Source organism: Ambystoma mexicanum, chromosome 10 (assembly GCF_040938575.1).
Source record: "Ambystoma mexicanum isolate Mex_15411 chromosome 10, UKY_AmexF1_1, whole genome shotgun sequence".
NCBI classification, from domain to species: Eukaryota; Metazoa; Chordata; class Amphibia; order Caudata; family Ambystomatidae; genus Ambystoma; species Ambystoma mexicanum.
The window spans coordinates 313,369,115-313,384,574 of NC_090932.1; positions in this window are offsets into that span (position 1 = coordinate 313,369,115).

Sequence of the window (15,460 nt, forward strand, 5' to 3'; positions counted from 1 at the left end):
GTATGTATGAACCTAGGTTGGATGTGTTGGATTGGTTAAAAATGTTTGAGTATAATCATGGGCTCCAGGACATCACAAGGAATGAGTTACTTCCCTGGTTGTTCTCTAGGCTTCCCCCTGTTGCAACTGATGTGGTAATGGAGTTGGGGGAGGCGGATAAGAAGGATTATGAATGTGTGAAACTAGCTTTGATAGCTAGATTTGGGAAGACCCCTTCCCAGTACCTTAAGAGGTTTAGGACCCTCAAAAAGCATGATGGTACCCCTTGGGCTACCTGGGTGAGTGAATGTTTGAAAAACTTAGAGGGATGGATTAAGGGTTACAGAGTTAACACTTATGAAGGAATGAAGAATCTTGTAATGTTGGAGTCAATTTATGATGCCTGCTCTCCTGAGCTCAGACAGCACTTGGCTGATTCAAAGGAATTAGATTCCAGGAAGTTAGCTAAGGCTGCTGACTTGTGGGTTGCCAACAGGGCCACTCACAAGGATTCTGGGGCTACTCAGAAAAAGGATGAGGGAAAACAGCCAAAAAAGGACTCCAAAGAGAATACTAATAATTCCAATTCCAAAGAGGGCCCCAAACAAAACCAAAAGGGTAAGCCACAAGGGAAACCAAATCAGGCTAGTGTACCTCCTGGTGCCAAACCAGAAGGAGGTCAGAACAAGCCACCATTCCAGAAAGCATTTGGTAAATGCTTTGTTTGTGGCTCTACTGACCATGTGAAAGGAGATCCCAGATGTAAGGGTAAACCTCCAGGGGTCCAGCTTGTCTCCTTAGCCTACGCTCCAGAGGAGGAAGTCCAAATGGCAAGTGGAAACTTTCTATTACTGGCTGATGAACCCACGGGAGTCTCAGCCAGTGTTTCTTTAGTGTCTCTGGTTCTGTGGGAACAACAGAACTTAGATGTCTATAATTCTATCCCAGATAAAACTAACGAGTATTATAAGGACAGTGTCCAGGTGAATGGTCAGGAGAATCCTGCCATTAGGGACACTGTGGCCAGCATAACTGTGGTGGACAAATCGTTTTTTTCAGGCTGAGGATGTTTCTAAGGCACCCAAACGCCTCACCAAGTTAGCTGGAGGGGCCTGTGCAGATGCTTCCCCAATTACCAGTTCTCATCCAGTGTAATGACATGACTGTGAAGATACCTGTCAGCATACAAAGTGAGGTGCCAGGAAGGGTTCTGCTGGGTAATGACTTGAAAACTCTTGGAGTAGTGTCACATACCCCCAGACCTCCTAGTAAAAGGTTACAGGAGCTCACCAGACCTGCAAGGGAGAGAACCATGAGAGGTACTCCCAAGGAGATGATGAAGAAAGAGATCACTCCTGATCCACCGGAGATGTCACCTGCTGTCTCTAAGAAACTAGAAGAAAAAGGGAAAGCCAGCACTCCAGTGCAGCCAACAAGGACTTCCCCTAGGTTGTCCAAGGTTACACCAGTAACTCCCCCTCCAGCTGAGGCTGAGCGGGAGGTACAACCCTGTGTGGTTGAACTAGACTCTGAAGAAGAACTAGTGGAAGGCCAGGAACTCATTGGAGATCTGGATCCTGTTGACCATCCTGAGCTGCAGTCTTTACTGGCAGAAGGTGGCCCCAACAGGGCAGACTTCAGTAAGGGACAGAGAGAATGTGGTTACCAGACATTTGGTCGAAAAAAATTGGTCGACCAGACAAATGGTCGAACCAATTTGGTCGAAAACCAAATGGTCAATTTTTTTTTTTTTTTTTTAACCCTTTTTTTTATTTTTTTGGGGGGTCCCCCCTAACCCCCTTTTTTTCTCTAAAAACCCCTTTTTTTACAAAACGAAAACCCGAAAAATAAATATATAAATAAAAAAAAAATTCGACCATTTGGTTTTCGACCAAATTGCGTCGACCAAATGTCATTCGACCAGTTTTCAGTCGACCAAATGACTGGACACCGAGAATGTCCAACTCTGGAAGGTCTTCGCCACCAGGCAGATGCACAGGCTGAAGGGCAAGAGCCTGGGAAATATAGGTTACACTGGGAAGATGGCCTCTTCTACAGTGAACCAACGGAGTCTGCACCTGGGAACAACAAACGACTTGTAGTACTCCAAGAGAACAGACCACAGTTCTTGCAGTTAGCCCACGAGATTCCTTTGGCTGGTCACTTGAGTTTCAAGAAGACTAAGGAAAGGCTCTCACTCTACTTTTATTGGCCAAAGATGGGGGCTGAAGTAGATAAATACTGCAGGAGCTGCCATACCTGCCAGACTTCTGGTAAGGTTGGCTCCAAGAATGTGGCACCTTTAGTACCTCTCCCTGTAGTGGGAGTCCCATTTGAGAGAGTAGGGATTGACATTGTTGGTCCCCTTGATCCTCCAACTTCCTCAGGCAACAGGTTTATACTTGTAGTAGACCATGCTACTAGATACCCTGAGGCAATTCCTATGAGGACTGTTACAGCCCCGGCTGTGGCTAAGGCCCTCCTTGGTATTTTTACCAGGGTTGGGTTTCCTAAGGAAGTAATCTCTGACAGGGGGTCGAATTTTATGTCCCACTACATGAAAGCCATGTGAAAAACCTGCGGAGTTACTTACAAGTTCTCAACCGCATACCACCCTCAGACAAATGGGCTGGTTGAAAGGTTCAACAGAACCATGAAGAGCAAGATAGGTGCTTTAGAGGATCCCCTTAAAAGGAAGTGGGACCTTCTACTGCCATACCTTCTCATTGCTTATAGAGAAGTCCCTCAGGAGGGAGTAGGTTATTCTCCCTTTGAACTTCTTTATGGTCATCCGGTCAGAGGTCCATTGGCCCTGATCAAGGAGGGGTTGGAGAGTGCTCCTTCCCCCAAGCCAGTCAGAGTGACTGACTATGTGATAGGTCTCCGAAGGAGAATGTCACAAATGATGGCAGAAGCCAGTGATAACTTGAAAGCTGGACAAGCATTGGTCAAGCACTGGCATGACCAAAAGGCTAACATGGTCGAGTTTACTCAGGACCAGCTAGTTCTTGTTATGATTCCAACAAGGCAGAGGGCCTCGCAAGACAAATGGATGGGACCCTTCAAAGTTGTGGGTAAACTTGGAGAGGTCAACTATCTGGTGGACTTGGGCAACCCCAAGGAGGCTCCAACAGTCTTCCACACCAACAGACTAAAAGAGTATGGCCCTCATTGCGACCCTGGCAGAAAGGGGTTTACGCCGGCGTAAACCATGGCGCCCCTTTCCGCCTGACTACGAGTTCCCGTAGCGCCATGGTGATTTTTACGCCTGCTTTTTGCAGGCGGAAAAATCCATGGCGCTACGGGACTTGTTGTTAATTACGCCACCGTAATTTACGGTGGCGTAATTAACGCCTTCCCCACTCCCATTATACCCTATGGGGCAAAAATGGGAATGGGGAAGGGTAAATGGGGATTGGGGACTTACCGCCCCGCCAAGGTCGGAATGGGGCGGTAAGTCCGCCAACCACCATGGCGGAGTTGGCAGCTTTGCGCCATGGACCATGGTGCAAATTGCACCATGGTTCTCCGCCAGGGTCGTAATGAGGCCCTATGTCTCCAGACCTGATGTAGGAGCTTTGCTTCTAGCATCATCAGAGGAAGAAGAAGAGAGTGAAGCTCTTCCTGATCTCCTCAGAGGCTTACCTTTAGACAAAAAGATTGAAGGAGTAAATCTCTCTTCAAATCTGACACCTGAGCAACAGGAAGAGTGCAAATCTATGTTAAATCAGTTTGCCTCTCTGTTCTCACTTTCGCCAGGCTTGACCCCTTGGGGACAGAATGACATACTCACTAGTGACTGTCTGCCAGTCAAAAGCAGAGGATATCGAATGTCAGAAAATGTAAGAACCCACATCAAAGGTGAGGTCAACAAGATGCTTGATCTCAGGGTAATAGAGCCCTCTACTAGTCCATGGTCTAGCCCAGTTGTGTTAGTACCAAAGGCAGGATCTAAAGAACTTAGATTCTGTGTGGATTACAGAGCTCTTAATGCAGTCACTAAGACTGATGCCCACCCTTTGCCAAGGACAGATGAGTTGGTGGCTAGACTTGGTGCAGCCAAGTTCCTCAGCACATTTGACTTGACGTCCGGCTATTGGCAAATAGCCCTGACAGACCATGCCAAGGATAAAACTGCATTTTCTACCCCAGTTGGCTTATACCAGTTTAAGGTTATGCCTTTTGGACTGAAAAATGCACCTGCTACTTTTCAAAGGATGGTAAACCAGGTACTGAATGGGATGGAGGACTTCTGCATGGCATACTTGGATGACATAGCAGTGTTCAGCAATTCCTGGGAAGAACATGTGGACCACCTGAGATATGTTTTGCAGGCTCTTGGAAAGGCCAATCTGACCATAAAGGCAAGTAAATGCCAGATTGGACAGAGTAAAGTGGTCTACCTTGGACATGAGGTAGGAGGTGGCGAAATAAGGCCTTTGCCCAGTAAAATTGAAGATGTGCAAAATTGGACAACACCTACTACTCAGACCCAGGTGAGAGCCTTCTTAGGTCTGACTGGTTATTACAGGAATTTCATTGAGAACTATGGGTCCATAGCTTCTCCACTGAATGTCGTCTCCTCTCCTAAATTCCCTAAAAAGGTTAGGTGGAATGAGGAATGCAATCAGGCCTTTGAAACCCTGAAAAAGGCTCTTTGCCAAGCCCCAGTACTCAGAGCTCCTGACTATCACCAAACTTTCAATGTGCAAACAGATGCTTCAAATGTAGGAATAGGTGTAGTCCTCAGTCAACTGGATGGGAAAGGTAGGGAGCACCCCATTTGCTTCATCAATAGAAAACGGAAGGATCCTGAAACAAGGTGGGCAACCATTGAACAAGAGTGTTTTGCTATTGTATGGGCTCTGAAGAAGTTTAGGCCATACTTGTATGGTTCTACTTTTGTCATTCAGACTGACCACCAACCCTTGAGATGGTTAATGCAAATGAAAGGGGAAAACCCCAAACTATTGAGATGGTCAATCTGCCTGCAAGGGTTTGATTTCACCATTGAGCACAGGTCAGGGTGTCACCACCAAAATGCTTATGGTCTCTCTAGGATGTATGTCATCGACTAGAGGTATGAGATTCATCCAGGAGTGGATTAAATCCTCCTGTCCCTTAGTCTGGGGGGGCGAGTATTAGGGAGAATTCTCTCTTTAGGCTGAATTTCCTAACCTAGTGAGTCCCCCAGCAGCTTTGCTGGATTTCTGGAGTTTGTTTTTTTCTCCTGCCAAGAGTGAGACTCTTTTTCTCCCACTCTTGGACATGATTTGACTGTTAATGTGTTTTATGGGCTTCGGGGGTCCTTTACTCCATAGGGTCTCATGTGTTTTTACTATGTGTGTTACACAGCACCCTCCGTGCAGTAACACAGGGGTGTCATAGTGACACCCCACCATAGACTGGCATGTAAAGTCGCCATTGGCTTTACTAGTCCCAAATTATTAACAGAAACCAGTACAAACCATCATATTGTGGACATACTGGTCGGGGCAATTTGATTGCCCCGGGGTCTGTTAGTCGAGGGGGCACGTCTCTGTCCCCCCTGATCGAGTTTTGGCTGGTGGCAGTGGATACTACTTTTTATATTCAACCGCGAATATATCCCTATGGGATTTTCCCATTGTTCGAGGCTACCAACTTTAATTATTTAATTCTCATAGCCTCGAACATACCAACGGTTTATTTAATTAATATTAATTCGCGGGTTGGTATTTTTTGCCAGGACTCGATTCTAAAATGGCGTTTGTGTTCTCTTCTGTGACTCCAACCCAAGTCAAGCCCTTTGTTCCACTTTTTGGCGGGCTTCTCCACAGAAGACTCCAAAAGTGGTGCCATTCTGTCTGGGTACCACAGGAGGTGTGGGAGGGGGTTTGGGCACGCTGGACTGAGTTACCTTGGTAACTCAAGGCGCACTCTTGTGTGATTGGCCCAAGTGGTGAGCCGGCCGGCTCACCACTTAGCATGTTTGATTGACAGCTAGGCTGAGTGAATGGGGGTGTGCTGCATAAAAGCAGGGCTTTGGGGACTGGAACTTCAGAAGTCGCCACAGGACCTGAGAATCCGACGAGGGAGAAGCTGAGCCGACCTACCACGACGACACCACCGGTGGAGCCCTGCGGAACCGACTCACCACTTCCCAACGACAGAGAAGATCTCCCTGCTGGAGAGGCTTCTTCCCGTTACTGGTTGGCACAACCAGTTTACCTTCTTCTCTTCGCACCCCAGCCCGGCTTGTGGTCGAATTGCCCGTGCCAAGCACCCCGGCAACCGGATAGCCACTTACCACTGGACCGCGAGCTAAAGGACCGCTCCTTTTACCTGAGAACTCTGCGGCTGGTTTCTTCCCTGGCAGTGCAACGGACTCCTGTCTTCCTCCCCGATGAGATCCTCTCTTCCCCCGGATGAAGCACCGACTTGCATCCACTGCCAGGAACAACTGCCCCCGCTGGAGTATTCTCACCACTTTAAGGTACCGTGTCCACCAGGCCTCCCTTTCTAAAGATTGCTACATGGTAATAATAACCCCTTAACCTTCTGGACTGGGCTGGCCGCCTTGACCCTCTAACTGGTCCCTTTCTTTTGGTCCAACTCTTTTTTGAACCTTTGCAAGACTCTTGTGCACTGCAACCTTGTGACCTTGGACACATTTCGTTTTGATCCCCTTAAAGTGGATCTGGCCTACTGAACTCTAAACTCACGGTTTTACTTTGCCTTCCTCTCTTGTTGTGTTCTTGTAAAAGTGTTGGGATCTGTTTCAATTTATTCTCTGCTTTTCTCTCCCTTTTAAAACGAATTCTTAGAGTGCCATCTGCATTAAGCGCTGACCGCTGTCTGTAAATAAGTGGGGCTTTACTTAAGACTTGTCTAATATTCTTCTAAGGGAGTGTATATCTTTTAGTGACCGTGTTTTTGAATTGCTTACTATTAGTGCCTGTGTGTTTTTCTAGATGTGGTTTTAAATAAATAATTATATTTCTTTTACACCAAGCCCTGGTCAGTGTTTACTTGTTCTACTGTGTTCTTTTGACCTATTGTGAATACTCTGTATACTGCCTAACTCTTCTTGAGGGAAGTCTGACTGCTCGGTCACAGCTACCAAGTGAATCTGTGTGGTACAGACTGCTACCAAGTGGGTTTACTGCCAAACACCTGTAGTCTTAAATCTTTTGCAGTGGTCCCAGAGGGAACTGCACAGGTTTCTGCCTTACACAGACCTCGGCTACACGTCTTATTGAATGATTATCCCAAACACCAGGAGAGGGAGCTATTGTGCAAGGAGTTCAGAGATGACTTCTGCATCCTTGTGACAGTCCAATGACCGGGAGAACGCCCACCAAGAACTTCCCATCGGCGGAGAAGCTACCAGCTGAAATGTCAGAAAAAAGGAGAGGAGACTGGTTGGGCAGTATTGTGGGCCTTTTTCCCTCTCCCCGATGGACAACTTCCTAGTAAACCCCCTTGGAGTGGTGTGTAAGAAGGAGCAAGGAAGTATAGGCTCCTACACCACTTGTCCTACCCAAAGGGTAATTCTGTCAAGTGACTGGCTGGATCCGGAGTACTATGCCACGTTTGATCAAGCAATAGCCCTGGTCACAGAAATTGGCAACGGGGCCCTCTTAGCAAAAGTGGATTTAGGATCTGCTTTCTGACTCCTGCTGGTGCATCCCGAATCCCAACAGTTTCCACTTGTTGGGGTTACAATCAGAGGGTCAGTTCTACTTTGACACATGGGCTGCTTGGTATCATGCGCATTGTTTGAGGCCTTGAGTTCATCGCTGGAGTGGGCAGCACACATACAAGAGCAGAGAGGTGGCCCTGGCACTGGAGAAGACACAAGGTCTGACTGAGGTCTTGACATTCCTGGGGATTGAGATTGACACCGTCAGGGGCAGCTGCAGGTTACCACAGGATAAGGTGGAAGGATTGTTGACTGAGCTTAATGACAACTTATCAACAGATAGAACAAACCTTGAGAAAGTGCAGCAATAGCTTGGGAAACTAAATGTTGCTACAAGGGTCATTCCCATGGGTAGCGTTTTGCTAAGGAGGTTGTCAAGGGCAACAACAGGGTTAACAGCAGAGTTATGATATGATATGATATGATATGGTATTTGTAACGCGCCTATACACAGGTGTTTCAAGGCGCGACGAGGCAGGGAGGGGAGGAACAAGGGGAGACATAACAAACGATCCTACTAGGCCAGGTGTCATTCAGATCGCGCAAGTGCAGGGGTGGGGGAGGGGGAAAATTGCAAGGGGAAGGGGAGGGGGGAAGTGCAGTAAAGGTAAGTGGCGTAAAGTAATACATAAAAAAAAGGGCCAGCTAGTGGCAAGTGCAAGGTAAGTGCAGAACAAGTGCTGGGGAAAGGGGGGGGGGGCTGTAGGGATACAGAGACAGTCCCGTAGTGCAGAGGGGTTCAGGGGATCAGTGACTGGGCCCAGGACCGAAGGCAGTTTAGAGTGGTCCAGTTGCAGGATCAGTGCAGTTTAGTGAAGAATTCATTAGCTGTTCAGCAGGGGAGAGGGACACAAAAGCATCATCATATCCAGCTCAGTGTGGCTAACAAGGAAAATGTACACATGTGGTATACGTTTATTCAGGGGTTCAACTGTACTCTGATGCTTCAGGCAGGAAAGGGTTTGCGGTCATCTTTAGGGAGGAATGGTATGCACAGAGGTGGCCTAGGCAGGGGCAGAATAAAGGAAGCACCAGGAATATCATGGATTTAGAGCTTTTTCCGACTGAAATAGCACTCTTGCTGTAGCCAGGGAAGCTACGCAACAAAAAGGTATGTTTTTGGTCAGATTAACTTGCAGTCAGCTTCTTCGGTGGTCCTGGATTTTCCGAGGAAATTGGTTGAAACATGCCTGTATCAGAACATTGAGTTTAGGGCTTGTTATGATCAAGGTATTACTAACAACGCAGCTGACGCTCTTTCTCAATTTCAGTGGGACAAGTTCCAGAAGGCCCACCCATGGGCACAGGTGACAGGGGAACCCTTCAGGATGGAGTGGTGGCAACTGGTTTCATAGAGCAGACGCTCTGGGTACTTGGGGAGCTTTCGCTCATGTCAGGACTAAGGTCCAGGTACCAGCAGAGCTCAAGTACATTCTTGAGGGTATCAGCGGAGAGTGGGTGTGTGACTGACTCATTGGAAAAGTAAGTGCAGGAGTTTGTAACGTGGGCGCGCAACTCGGGTAAAGCAAAAAAGTTGGGCAGCAAATCACTTGGCGGCGGTGGCATTTTACAGCAAGCTGGGTGGAAATGAGGATCCCATAAAGGGTTTTGTGGTGCATGCGGCTAACAAAGGCAGGGCGAAATTGGAGGGGCCAAACAGGGATTGCCGCCGGCCCATAGATTTTGAGGTATTGACCAAGCTTTTCGGGTAATGCCCGAAGGTGTGCTATGATGGTTTTGAGGTAGTGTTGTTCAGGGCAGCTTTTGCAATTGGCACTGTTGCTGGAGGATGTCTCGTTCACTAGCCAGGGAATGGTTATCAAAGTGAGGATGTCCAAGACGGATCAGGCAGGTAAAGGAAAGTACATAGTATTGAACAGTTCCGCTGAGGTTGCGAATACCTGTCCCACCAAGCTCCTCACACAGTACCTGGCTGGCAGGTCAGTCAAAGGGGCATATCTTTCAGTGCGTGAAGATGGTTTCAGTTTCAGAAGGTTTTAGCTGTGTCTTTACAGAGAGTAGGGTTTCAAGGGAACGGTCGGTCTTCTCATTCCTTCAGTATTGGGGCAGCCATAACTGCCTTTCAGCAGGGGATGTCAAGCCAGAGATACAAAAGTTGGGCAGAACGGTACAAGCTGTATATTCGCCCAGGGAATGTAAGAACAGGGGAACCCTTGTCTCAGGATTAGGTGGGTAAGGCTACTGCCAGGAGCCTGGCAGTGTCCCACAATGACGCCAGCACCTTAAACATGATTACTTGCACAACATTGAAAGAGGTGTAGTAGAGTATAGGCATAATAGGTGTCTGGCACTATGTTCTGCTTTTACTTTTAATGTGCTGTCATGTTCAGTATTGTATGTCTGTTAACGTCTCCCATTTATCCAGTAGGAGGAAAAGGTTGGTTCATTTGTAACAAGAGCGGAGAAGAGAGCTCACCAATAGCCTCGGGGAGGTGGCAACGTTGGACTGATAAAAACAGAAATCGTCTTGCGTGGAATGCCAGATATGCGATAGGCTGTCTTGCTGCCTGCAGTACAGAGGTATTTGGGGAGGATCGCGGCTCCCAAGGTCTTCGTGATCCACCTGGGGGGGCAACAACGTTACCTCTATGGGAAGGGGGCGCTTACTGTTCCAGATACAGGAGGGCATACAAATGTTGGCGCAAACGTTGGTGGACACTGATTTTAATGGTCTGAGATCATTCCTAGGAGAAAGCATTGAAGAGCAGGGTCCAGTGTTGCTGTGGAAAAATCTAGGAGGATTAATAAGGATATGGAAAAATGCATGCAGGCGGAAGGTCTAGGCTTTGTCAGGCATATAATGCTTTGTGAAAGAGCCCCGATTAACCTCTCACATGATGGGGTATACCTATCAGACCATTGTTATGATGTTTTTCTCCTGGATGTTTTTGTTGCCGTCCGGAGAGCAGGATGTGAATAAGGGCTCAGGTGAGTATTTGAGCTGCAGGTGAGGAGGCCTTGGGGGTCGCGGGATGCCCATCCCCAAAGAGTGGTAGAGTTATTGGGCAATCCTAGCTGGGGGGAATCACGCTGCAGGTGCTTGCCACAAGCATTACCTGCTGGCTGCAGGGCCAGGAAGGGTTCGACAGGCACTTACACCCTTACGGACGGTTGGACTCCTCAAAAACTGCAGTGGCCTGGGTTTTTTTGCTTCATAAAGGGATATGGGAGATATGAACCGATCCTGGTAGAAAGGCTTCCAGAGGCGGGCTTGACCTAGAAGAACTAAAACCAAAAGTGACAGAGTCATCCGGAAAGACATTATACCGAAGTGAGGGTTCACTGGTTTGTTTAAAAACACTGTGGGTGGCAAATGACTACTCAGTAATGTGCTTAGGGTCAGGTCCTCTTGGGGGCTTGTCAATGCTAGGATTGCCTGTAAGCTGACTCTGAATAAAGTGATCTGGTTTCTTCCAAAAGAATCAAATTGTCTGCAACTAAGTTATTTGAATATATTGCAAGAAATGTTCCCGGGGGCCCTGTGGGGGTTAGGTCCACTAAGCAGCTGAACCAGTCCACGCAGGGGGCACTAGAGGGGCGGCTGGCATAGAGGGCTGCCCCTCTGTTTTTGTTCCGCCTCCACTCCTCAGAGGGAGCTGGAAGCAGAAAGGACAGTCCCTCTAGGCCAGCTGAAACCAGCTTCTGGCTGGGCGGCAGGGCTCTTTAAATTTCCAGCCGCATCAGAGAGTGTCTGTCTTTGGCGGCCGGGATGCGACACCCGACACCCACTCCATGTAATAAGGGATGTTAGGATGTGTTGTGCATGCTATGTATTAACAGTATTTCTTTAGGATAGGTTTGTGTTATCAGGGTATTAAGACCCTCTCTGATGCAACCGGGAATTTATAGCCCCCCCCCCCACTGCCCCAAGCCGGAAGCTGGTTTTAGCAGGGGTGGAGGACTGCCATTTCTGCTTCCATCAGAGGAGTGGATGCAGAATGTAAACAGGGGGCAGATGGGCAGCCCACTATGCCATCTGCCCCTCTAATGCCCCCTACTTGGGCTGGGTCAGCTGCTGTTCCCTGAGGTAAAACGAATGTGATAATTTGGCCGGCACTGCTACAGACACGTGTTGCTGGACTCTAAGAACAATGATGCATGGCCCCCACAACTGCACTGCTAACCTCCTAAAAGCAATGCCAAACAATTAAATCTGAGGGCCTGATTTCCGCTCACTTAAATCATTGCTGGTGCAATCTTACAAACATCTGACCCCACCCTCCTGAAATGAATATCAGAGCAATTGCAGTTGCCATTCATTCCTCTATAGTTAACACAGGGGCAATTAGGTGGTTACCCTGGCAAAAGTTGAGTGGAAGTTGAAAACAGGATATTATGAAAGCCCTGGTAAATGTAAACTGACTTTTCATTTGAATAGATACGTTGGCGAGTGGGTTTGAATAGAAACCTGTGCACTTAATAACCACCTTCGGAAATAATGCTAAGGTTGGACATGCAGCTTTCTCCCTTTCACAAGGCTCACCCAAACCAGGGCCTCGGTAATGTGCAATAGTGGATAAGGATTGGAGACGAGTATCTTGCGCACTGTCTACAATTTTTCTGAAATAACATGTCCATAACATATTTCATAAAATACTTCAAGACAGGATTCTTTAAATATTCAATTTATTCCAAGTGTTTCAGCTGACACGTGTTTCGACCACTATGGTCATTGTCAAGGCACTTCTTCAATGATTGTCTGTCTTTGGCTGGGCCCCCCCCTGGAACAGTCTCCCTGCCACTCTAAAACTTGAGGAGAACCATCTCCAGTTCCGGAAGCACCTCAAGACCTTCCTCTTTTCTTCTGCCTTTGTGTCCCCTGTACCCTGCTGATCTGTTCTCTCTAGGCACCATTCACCTGGCCACCCTCTGTCCTCCGGGCTCAGGTACCTGCTCACCCTGCGACTCTCCCGCACTGCCTCCGGGCCACCCCTTGCACTGGGGACTGTATCTGTACCTATACAGCCCGCCCCCTTTTTCTTCCTGCACTTATCGGACCTACCCTGTCTGCTGCCTTAAACCTAGCACTTGCAAATTGCTGGCTGCATTACCACTATTTGTTGCCTTTAGTATTTATTTATTTATTTATTATTTATCTGTTTCTCCTCTGCTTCGCACTTTCCACTTCTCCCCCCTTCCATGCACTTTTCCCCTCCCCCTCTCCCATGCACTTGCGCATTCTCAATGTCACTGGTCCTAGTAAGTTCGCTGTTTTGTTCTCCCATGTTCCCCTCCCTTGCCTTGTTGCGCTCTGAACACTTGTGTACGAGCGCGATAGAAATAAAATATCAATCAATCAATGTAACAAAATTAGCCGTTAATGGCTGACGTTGCGCGTAGTAAGAAAATGATCTGATAAGGTTAGTGAAATTTGATTAGTAAATCGCATCAGTGTGTGTACCACATCTTATATGGAATGTGATGATGGAAAGCCTAGTTAGCTCGCCAGATAATCTGTTGATGCTTAGTCCAGATCGTTAAGGGTTTGAAAGTCCCGCCTCAAATGGCGTTCGAGTGGTCCTGAGATAGATCCCTGCTCATTCGACTTTTCATTTGCTTTGCTTTGTTTATAGTGACAAAAAAGGCAAAACGATAGATTCTGTTATTTACTATGTGTGAATAGCAAAAAGACAAAAGAACATTAAAACACAAATATAACACTTCTACCAATAATACTCCACTTCTCAGGCATAACCTTACAGACAATGTAATCTGAAGGCTATACAATAAATCTCTATACCTTTCTTGGTGTTTTTCCTACAAACACAAAGCCAAGGCCTATTTGCTTTATTGATGCTTGGTTTCTCTGCAAGCCGTAATCTCTTTTGATAGCAGGCAAGTGTCACTGACTGACATGAATTCATCTTTCAACTTTAGGTTTCAATTCTCATTTACAGAATGATGCATCAAAACAGTCCCTGAACAAGGGGAAGCATTTTAAAAATGTTTTTATTTTTTTAGTTCTTTATACTTCACAATGTACTCATGTTGCCTCCAGAGATGCTTTTCTTTCTATGGACCACACCATTTTAGGTTTACATTTATTTTTCTATTTTGTTACTTCTGCTGCTTTGATCCCCTGCAGATTTAGGAGGATAATTAGTTACATGTCCGAAACCTTAACCTGATAACCGGAATAGCTCTGGAATGCATTTCATGAATGTACATGGGCCCCATAGACCATGCTTCAAAATGGGCCCTGCGGCTGATGATAATTGGCTCTTGGCGAGTAAGAAACTGTGTGCATCTGAAGAATTGAGGTGGCAAGAGGCTTTTCATTCCTGGCTAGTGGCTTGCAACTTGAAATGTGTGACTCTGCCAGAGAGTGACATTAATCTGAACAAGATATTCCAAACGCCATAGTCAGACTCAATGACATCACTGCAATGGGAAACAAAAGCCATTTCCCACTCCAGGCACATAAGTAAATTCACTGTCAAATGTGCCGCTTCAGACACCGCCCTTCTGTTAACTCGCGCACAGTCCTCTCATTGAGGCCTTCCTACTCTCGCCCGTGGACCATTCAGTGTGCCTAACTTGTTTCTACACTGAGTCCTGCACCCGCAGGCTACTCCCAGGGGTATCTGCCCCAACGTTAGGGTGCTCCAAGAACCTCCTCATTGTGCCTTTGGCCAATAATGCACCACTACTAGGATGTCTGGACAGTTACACTGGAGAAGATACATCAAAATCCCACCATGACCCATTATTATACTTTAAATTTGTTCTAGATTTGACCCAATGCTCATTTAAACATATGCCCAAGTACAAAGAGCTAATGTCAAATACATATGTGTGTAAGCACCAGTTCTCCTAGTAGCGGTTTGTTTCAAGCCAAACAAGTTCTCCTAGGCTAAAAGCAAGTGCTAAATAGCTCTCAGCTATTTTGAACCTTGAAATAACATGACAAAATGTAGCACTCTCCATATAAAAGTACTTACCAGTTTCTAAAATAACAATACGAATAACGTTCCTACAGCCAATCAAATCAGCCCTTAATCTGAGTTTGGGGGTGGTTTAGTGGAATAACCACCTAAACACCACCAAACAGAATTACGGTTACCGCCACTTGGTCCAGTGGGTTTATTACGGACTAACAAGTGGCAGTAGATAGTATAAATCCCCATTTTTATGAGTCCGTAGGATGCTATGGGGTGTTAGGCAGAACTACCGCCGGCAGTAATTCTGCCGATTTTGCCGATTTCTTGGCGTTAAGGTGGAAGACTTACTTCCAGCATTTGCTGGAGGTAAATTCTCCACTCCAGGGCTCGGAGTTTGGCTAAATGCGAAAAGTGGCAGTAATTCCGTTACCCCCACCTTTTTACTGCTCTGCCACGCTAGGAATGAGACCCATTGTCTTCACATCTTTTTGCCTAAAATGCAGTTCTTGTTCCTTCTTATGAGTTTCTCTGGGGTCCATATGCAACATATAAAGGCAGATGGCTGACTGTCAACAAAGGAAATATACATTCCTGCTCGGGACTCTGAGTGACATCATAGACAACTTGAGCTTCCCTCATCATCTGTCTGACGCCATTAGGAACCTCTCAGTGGAACATATGCCCATAATTGATAGGTATCCATGTACAATTCTGTACAATATAGAGTAACTTCTGATCAAAATCACATTTATTTCACACAAAAAAAATCCTGAAACTAGAAACGCAAACATAAACACTCCATTTACATTTCATTTATTGTCTCCGATTTAAAGTCGCAGGCTGGTACATGTAAAACATTTAGCCGAACACTGCACAAAACAACATACACAAAGGA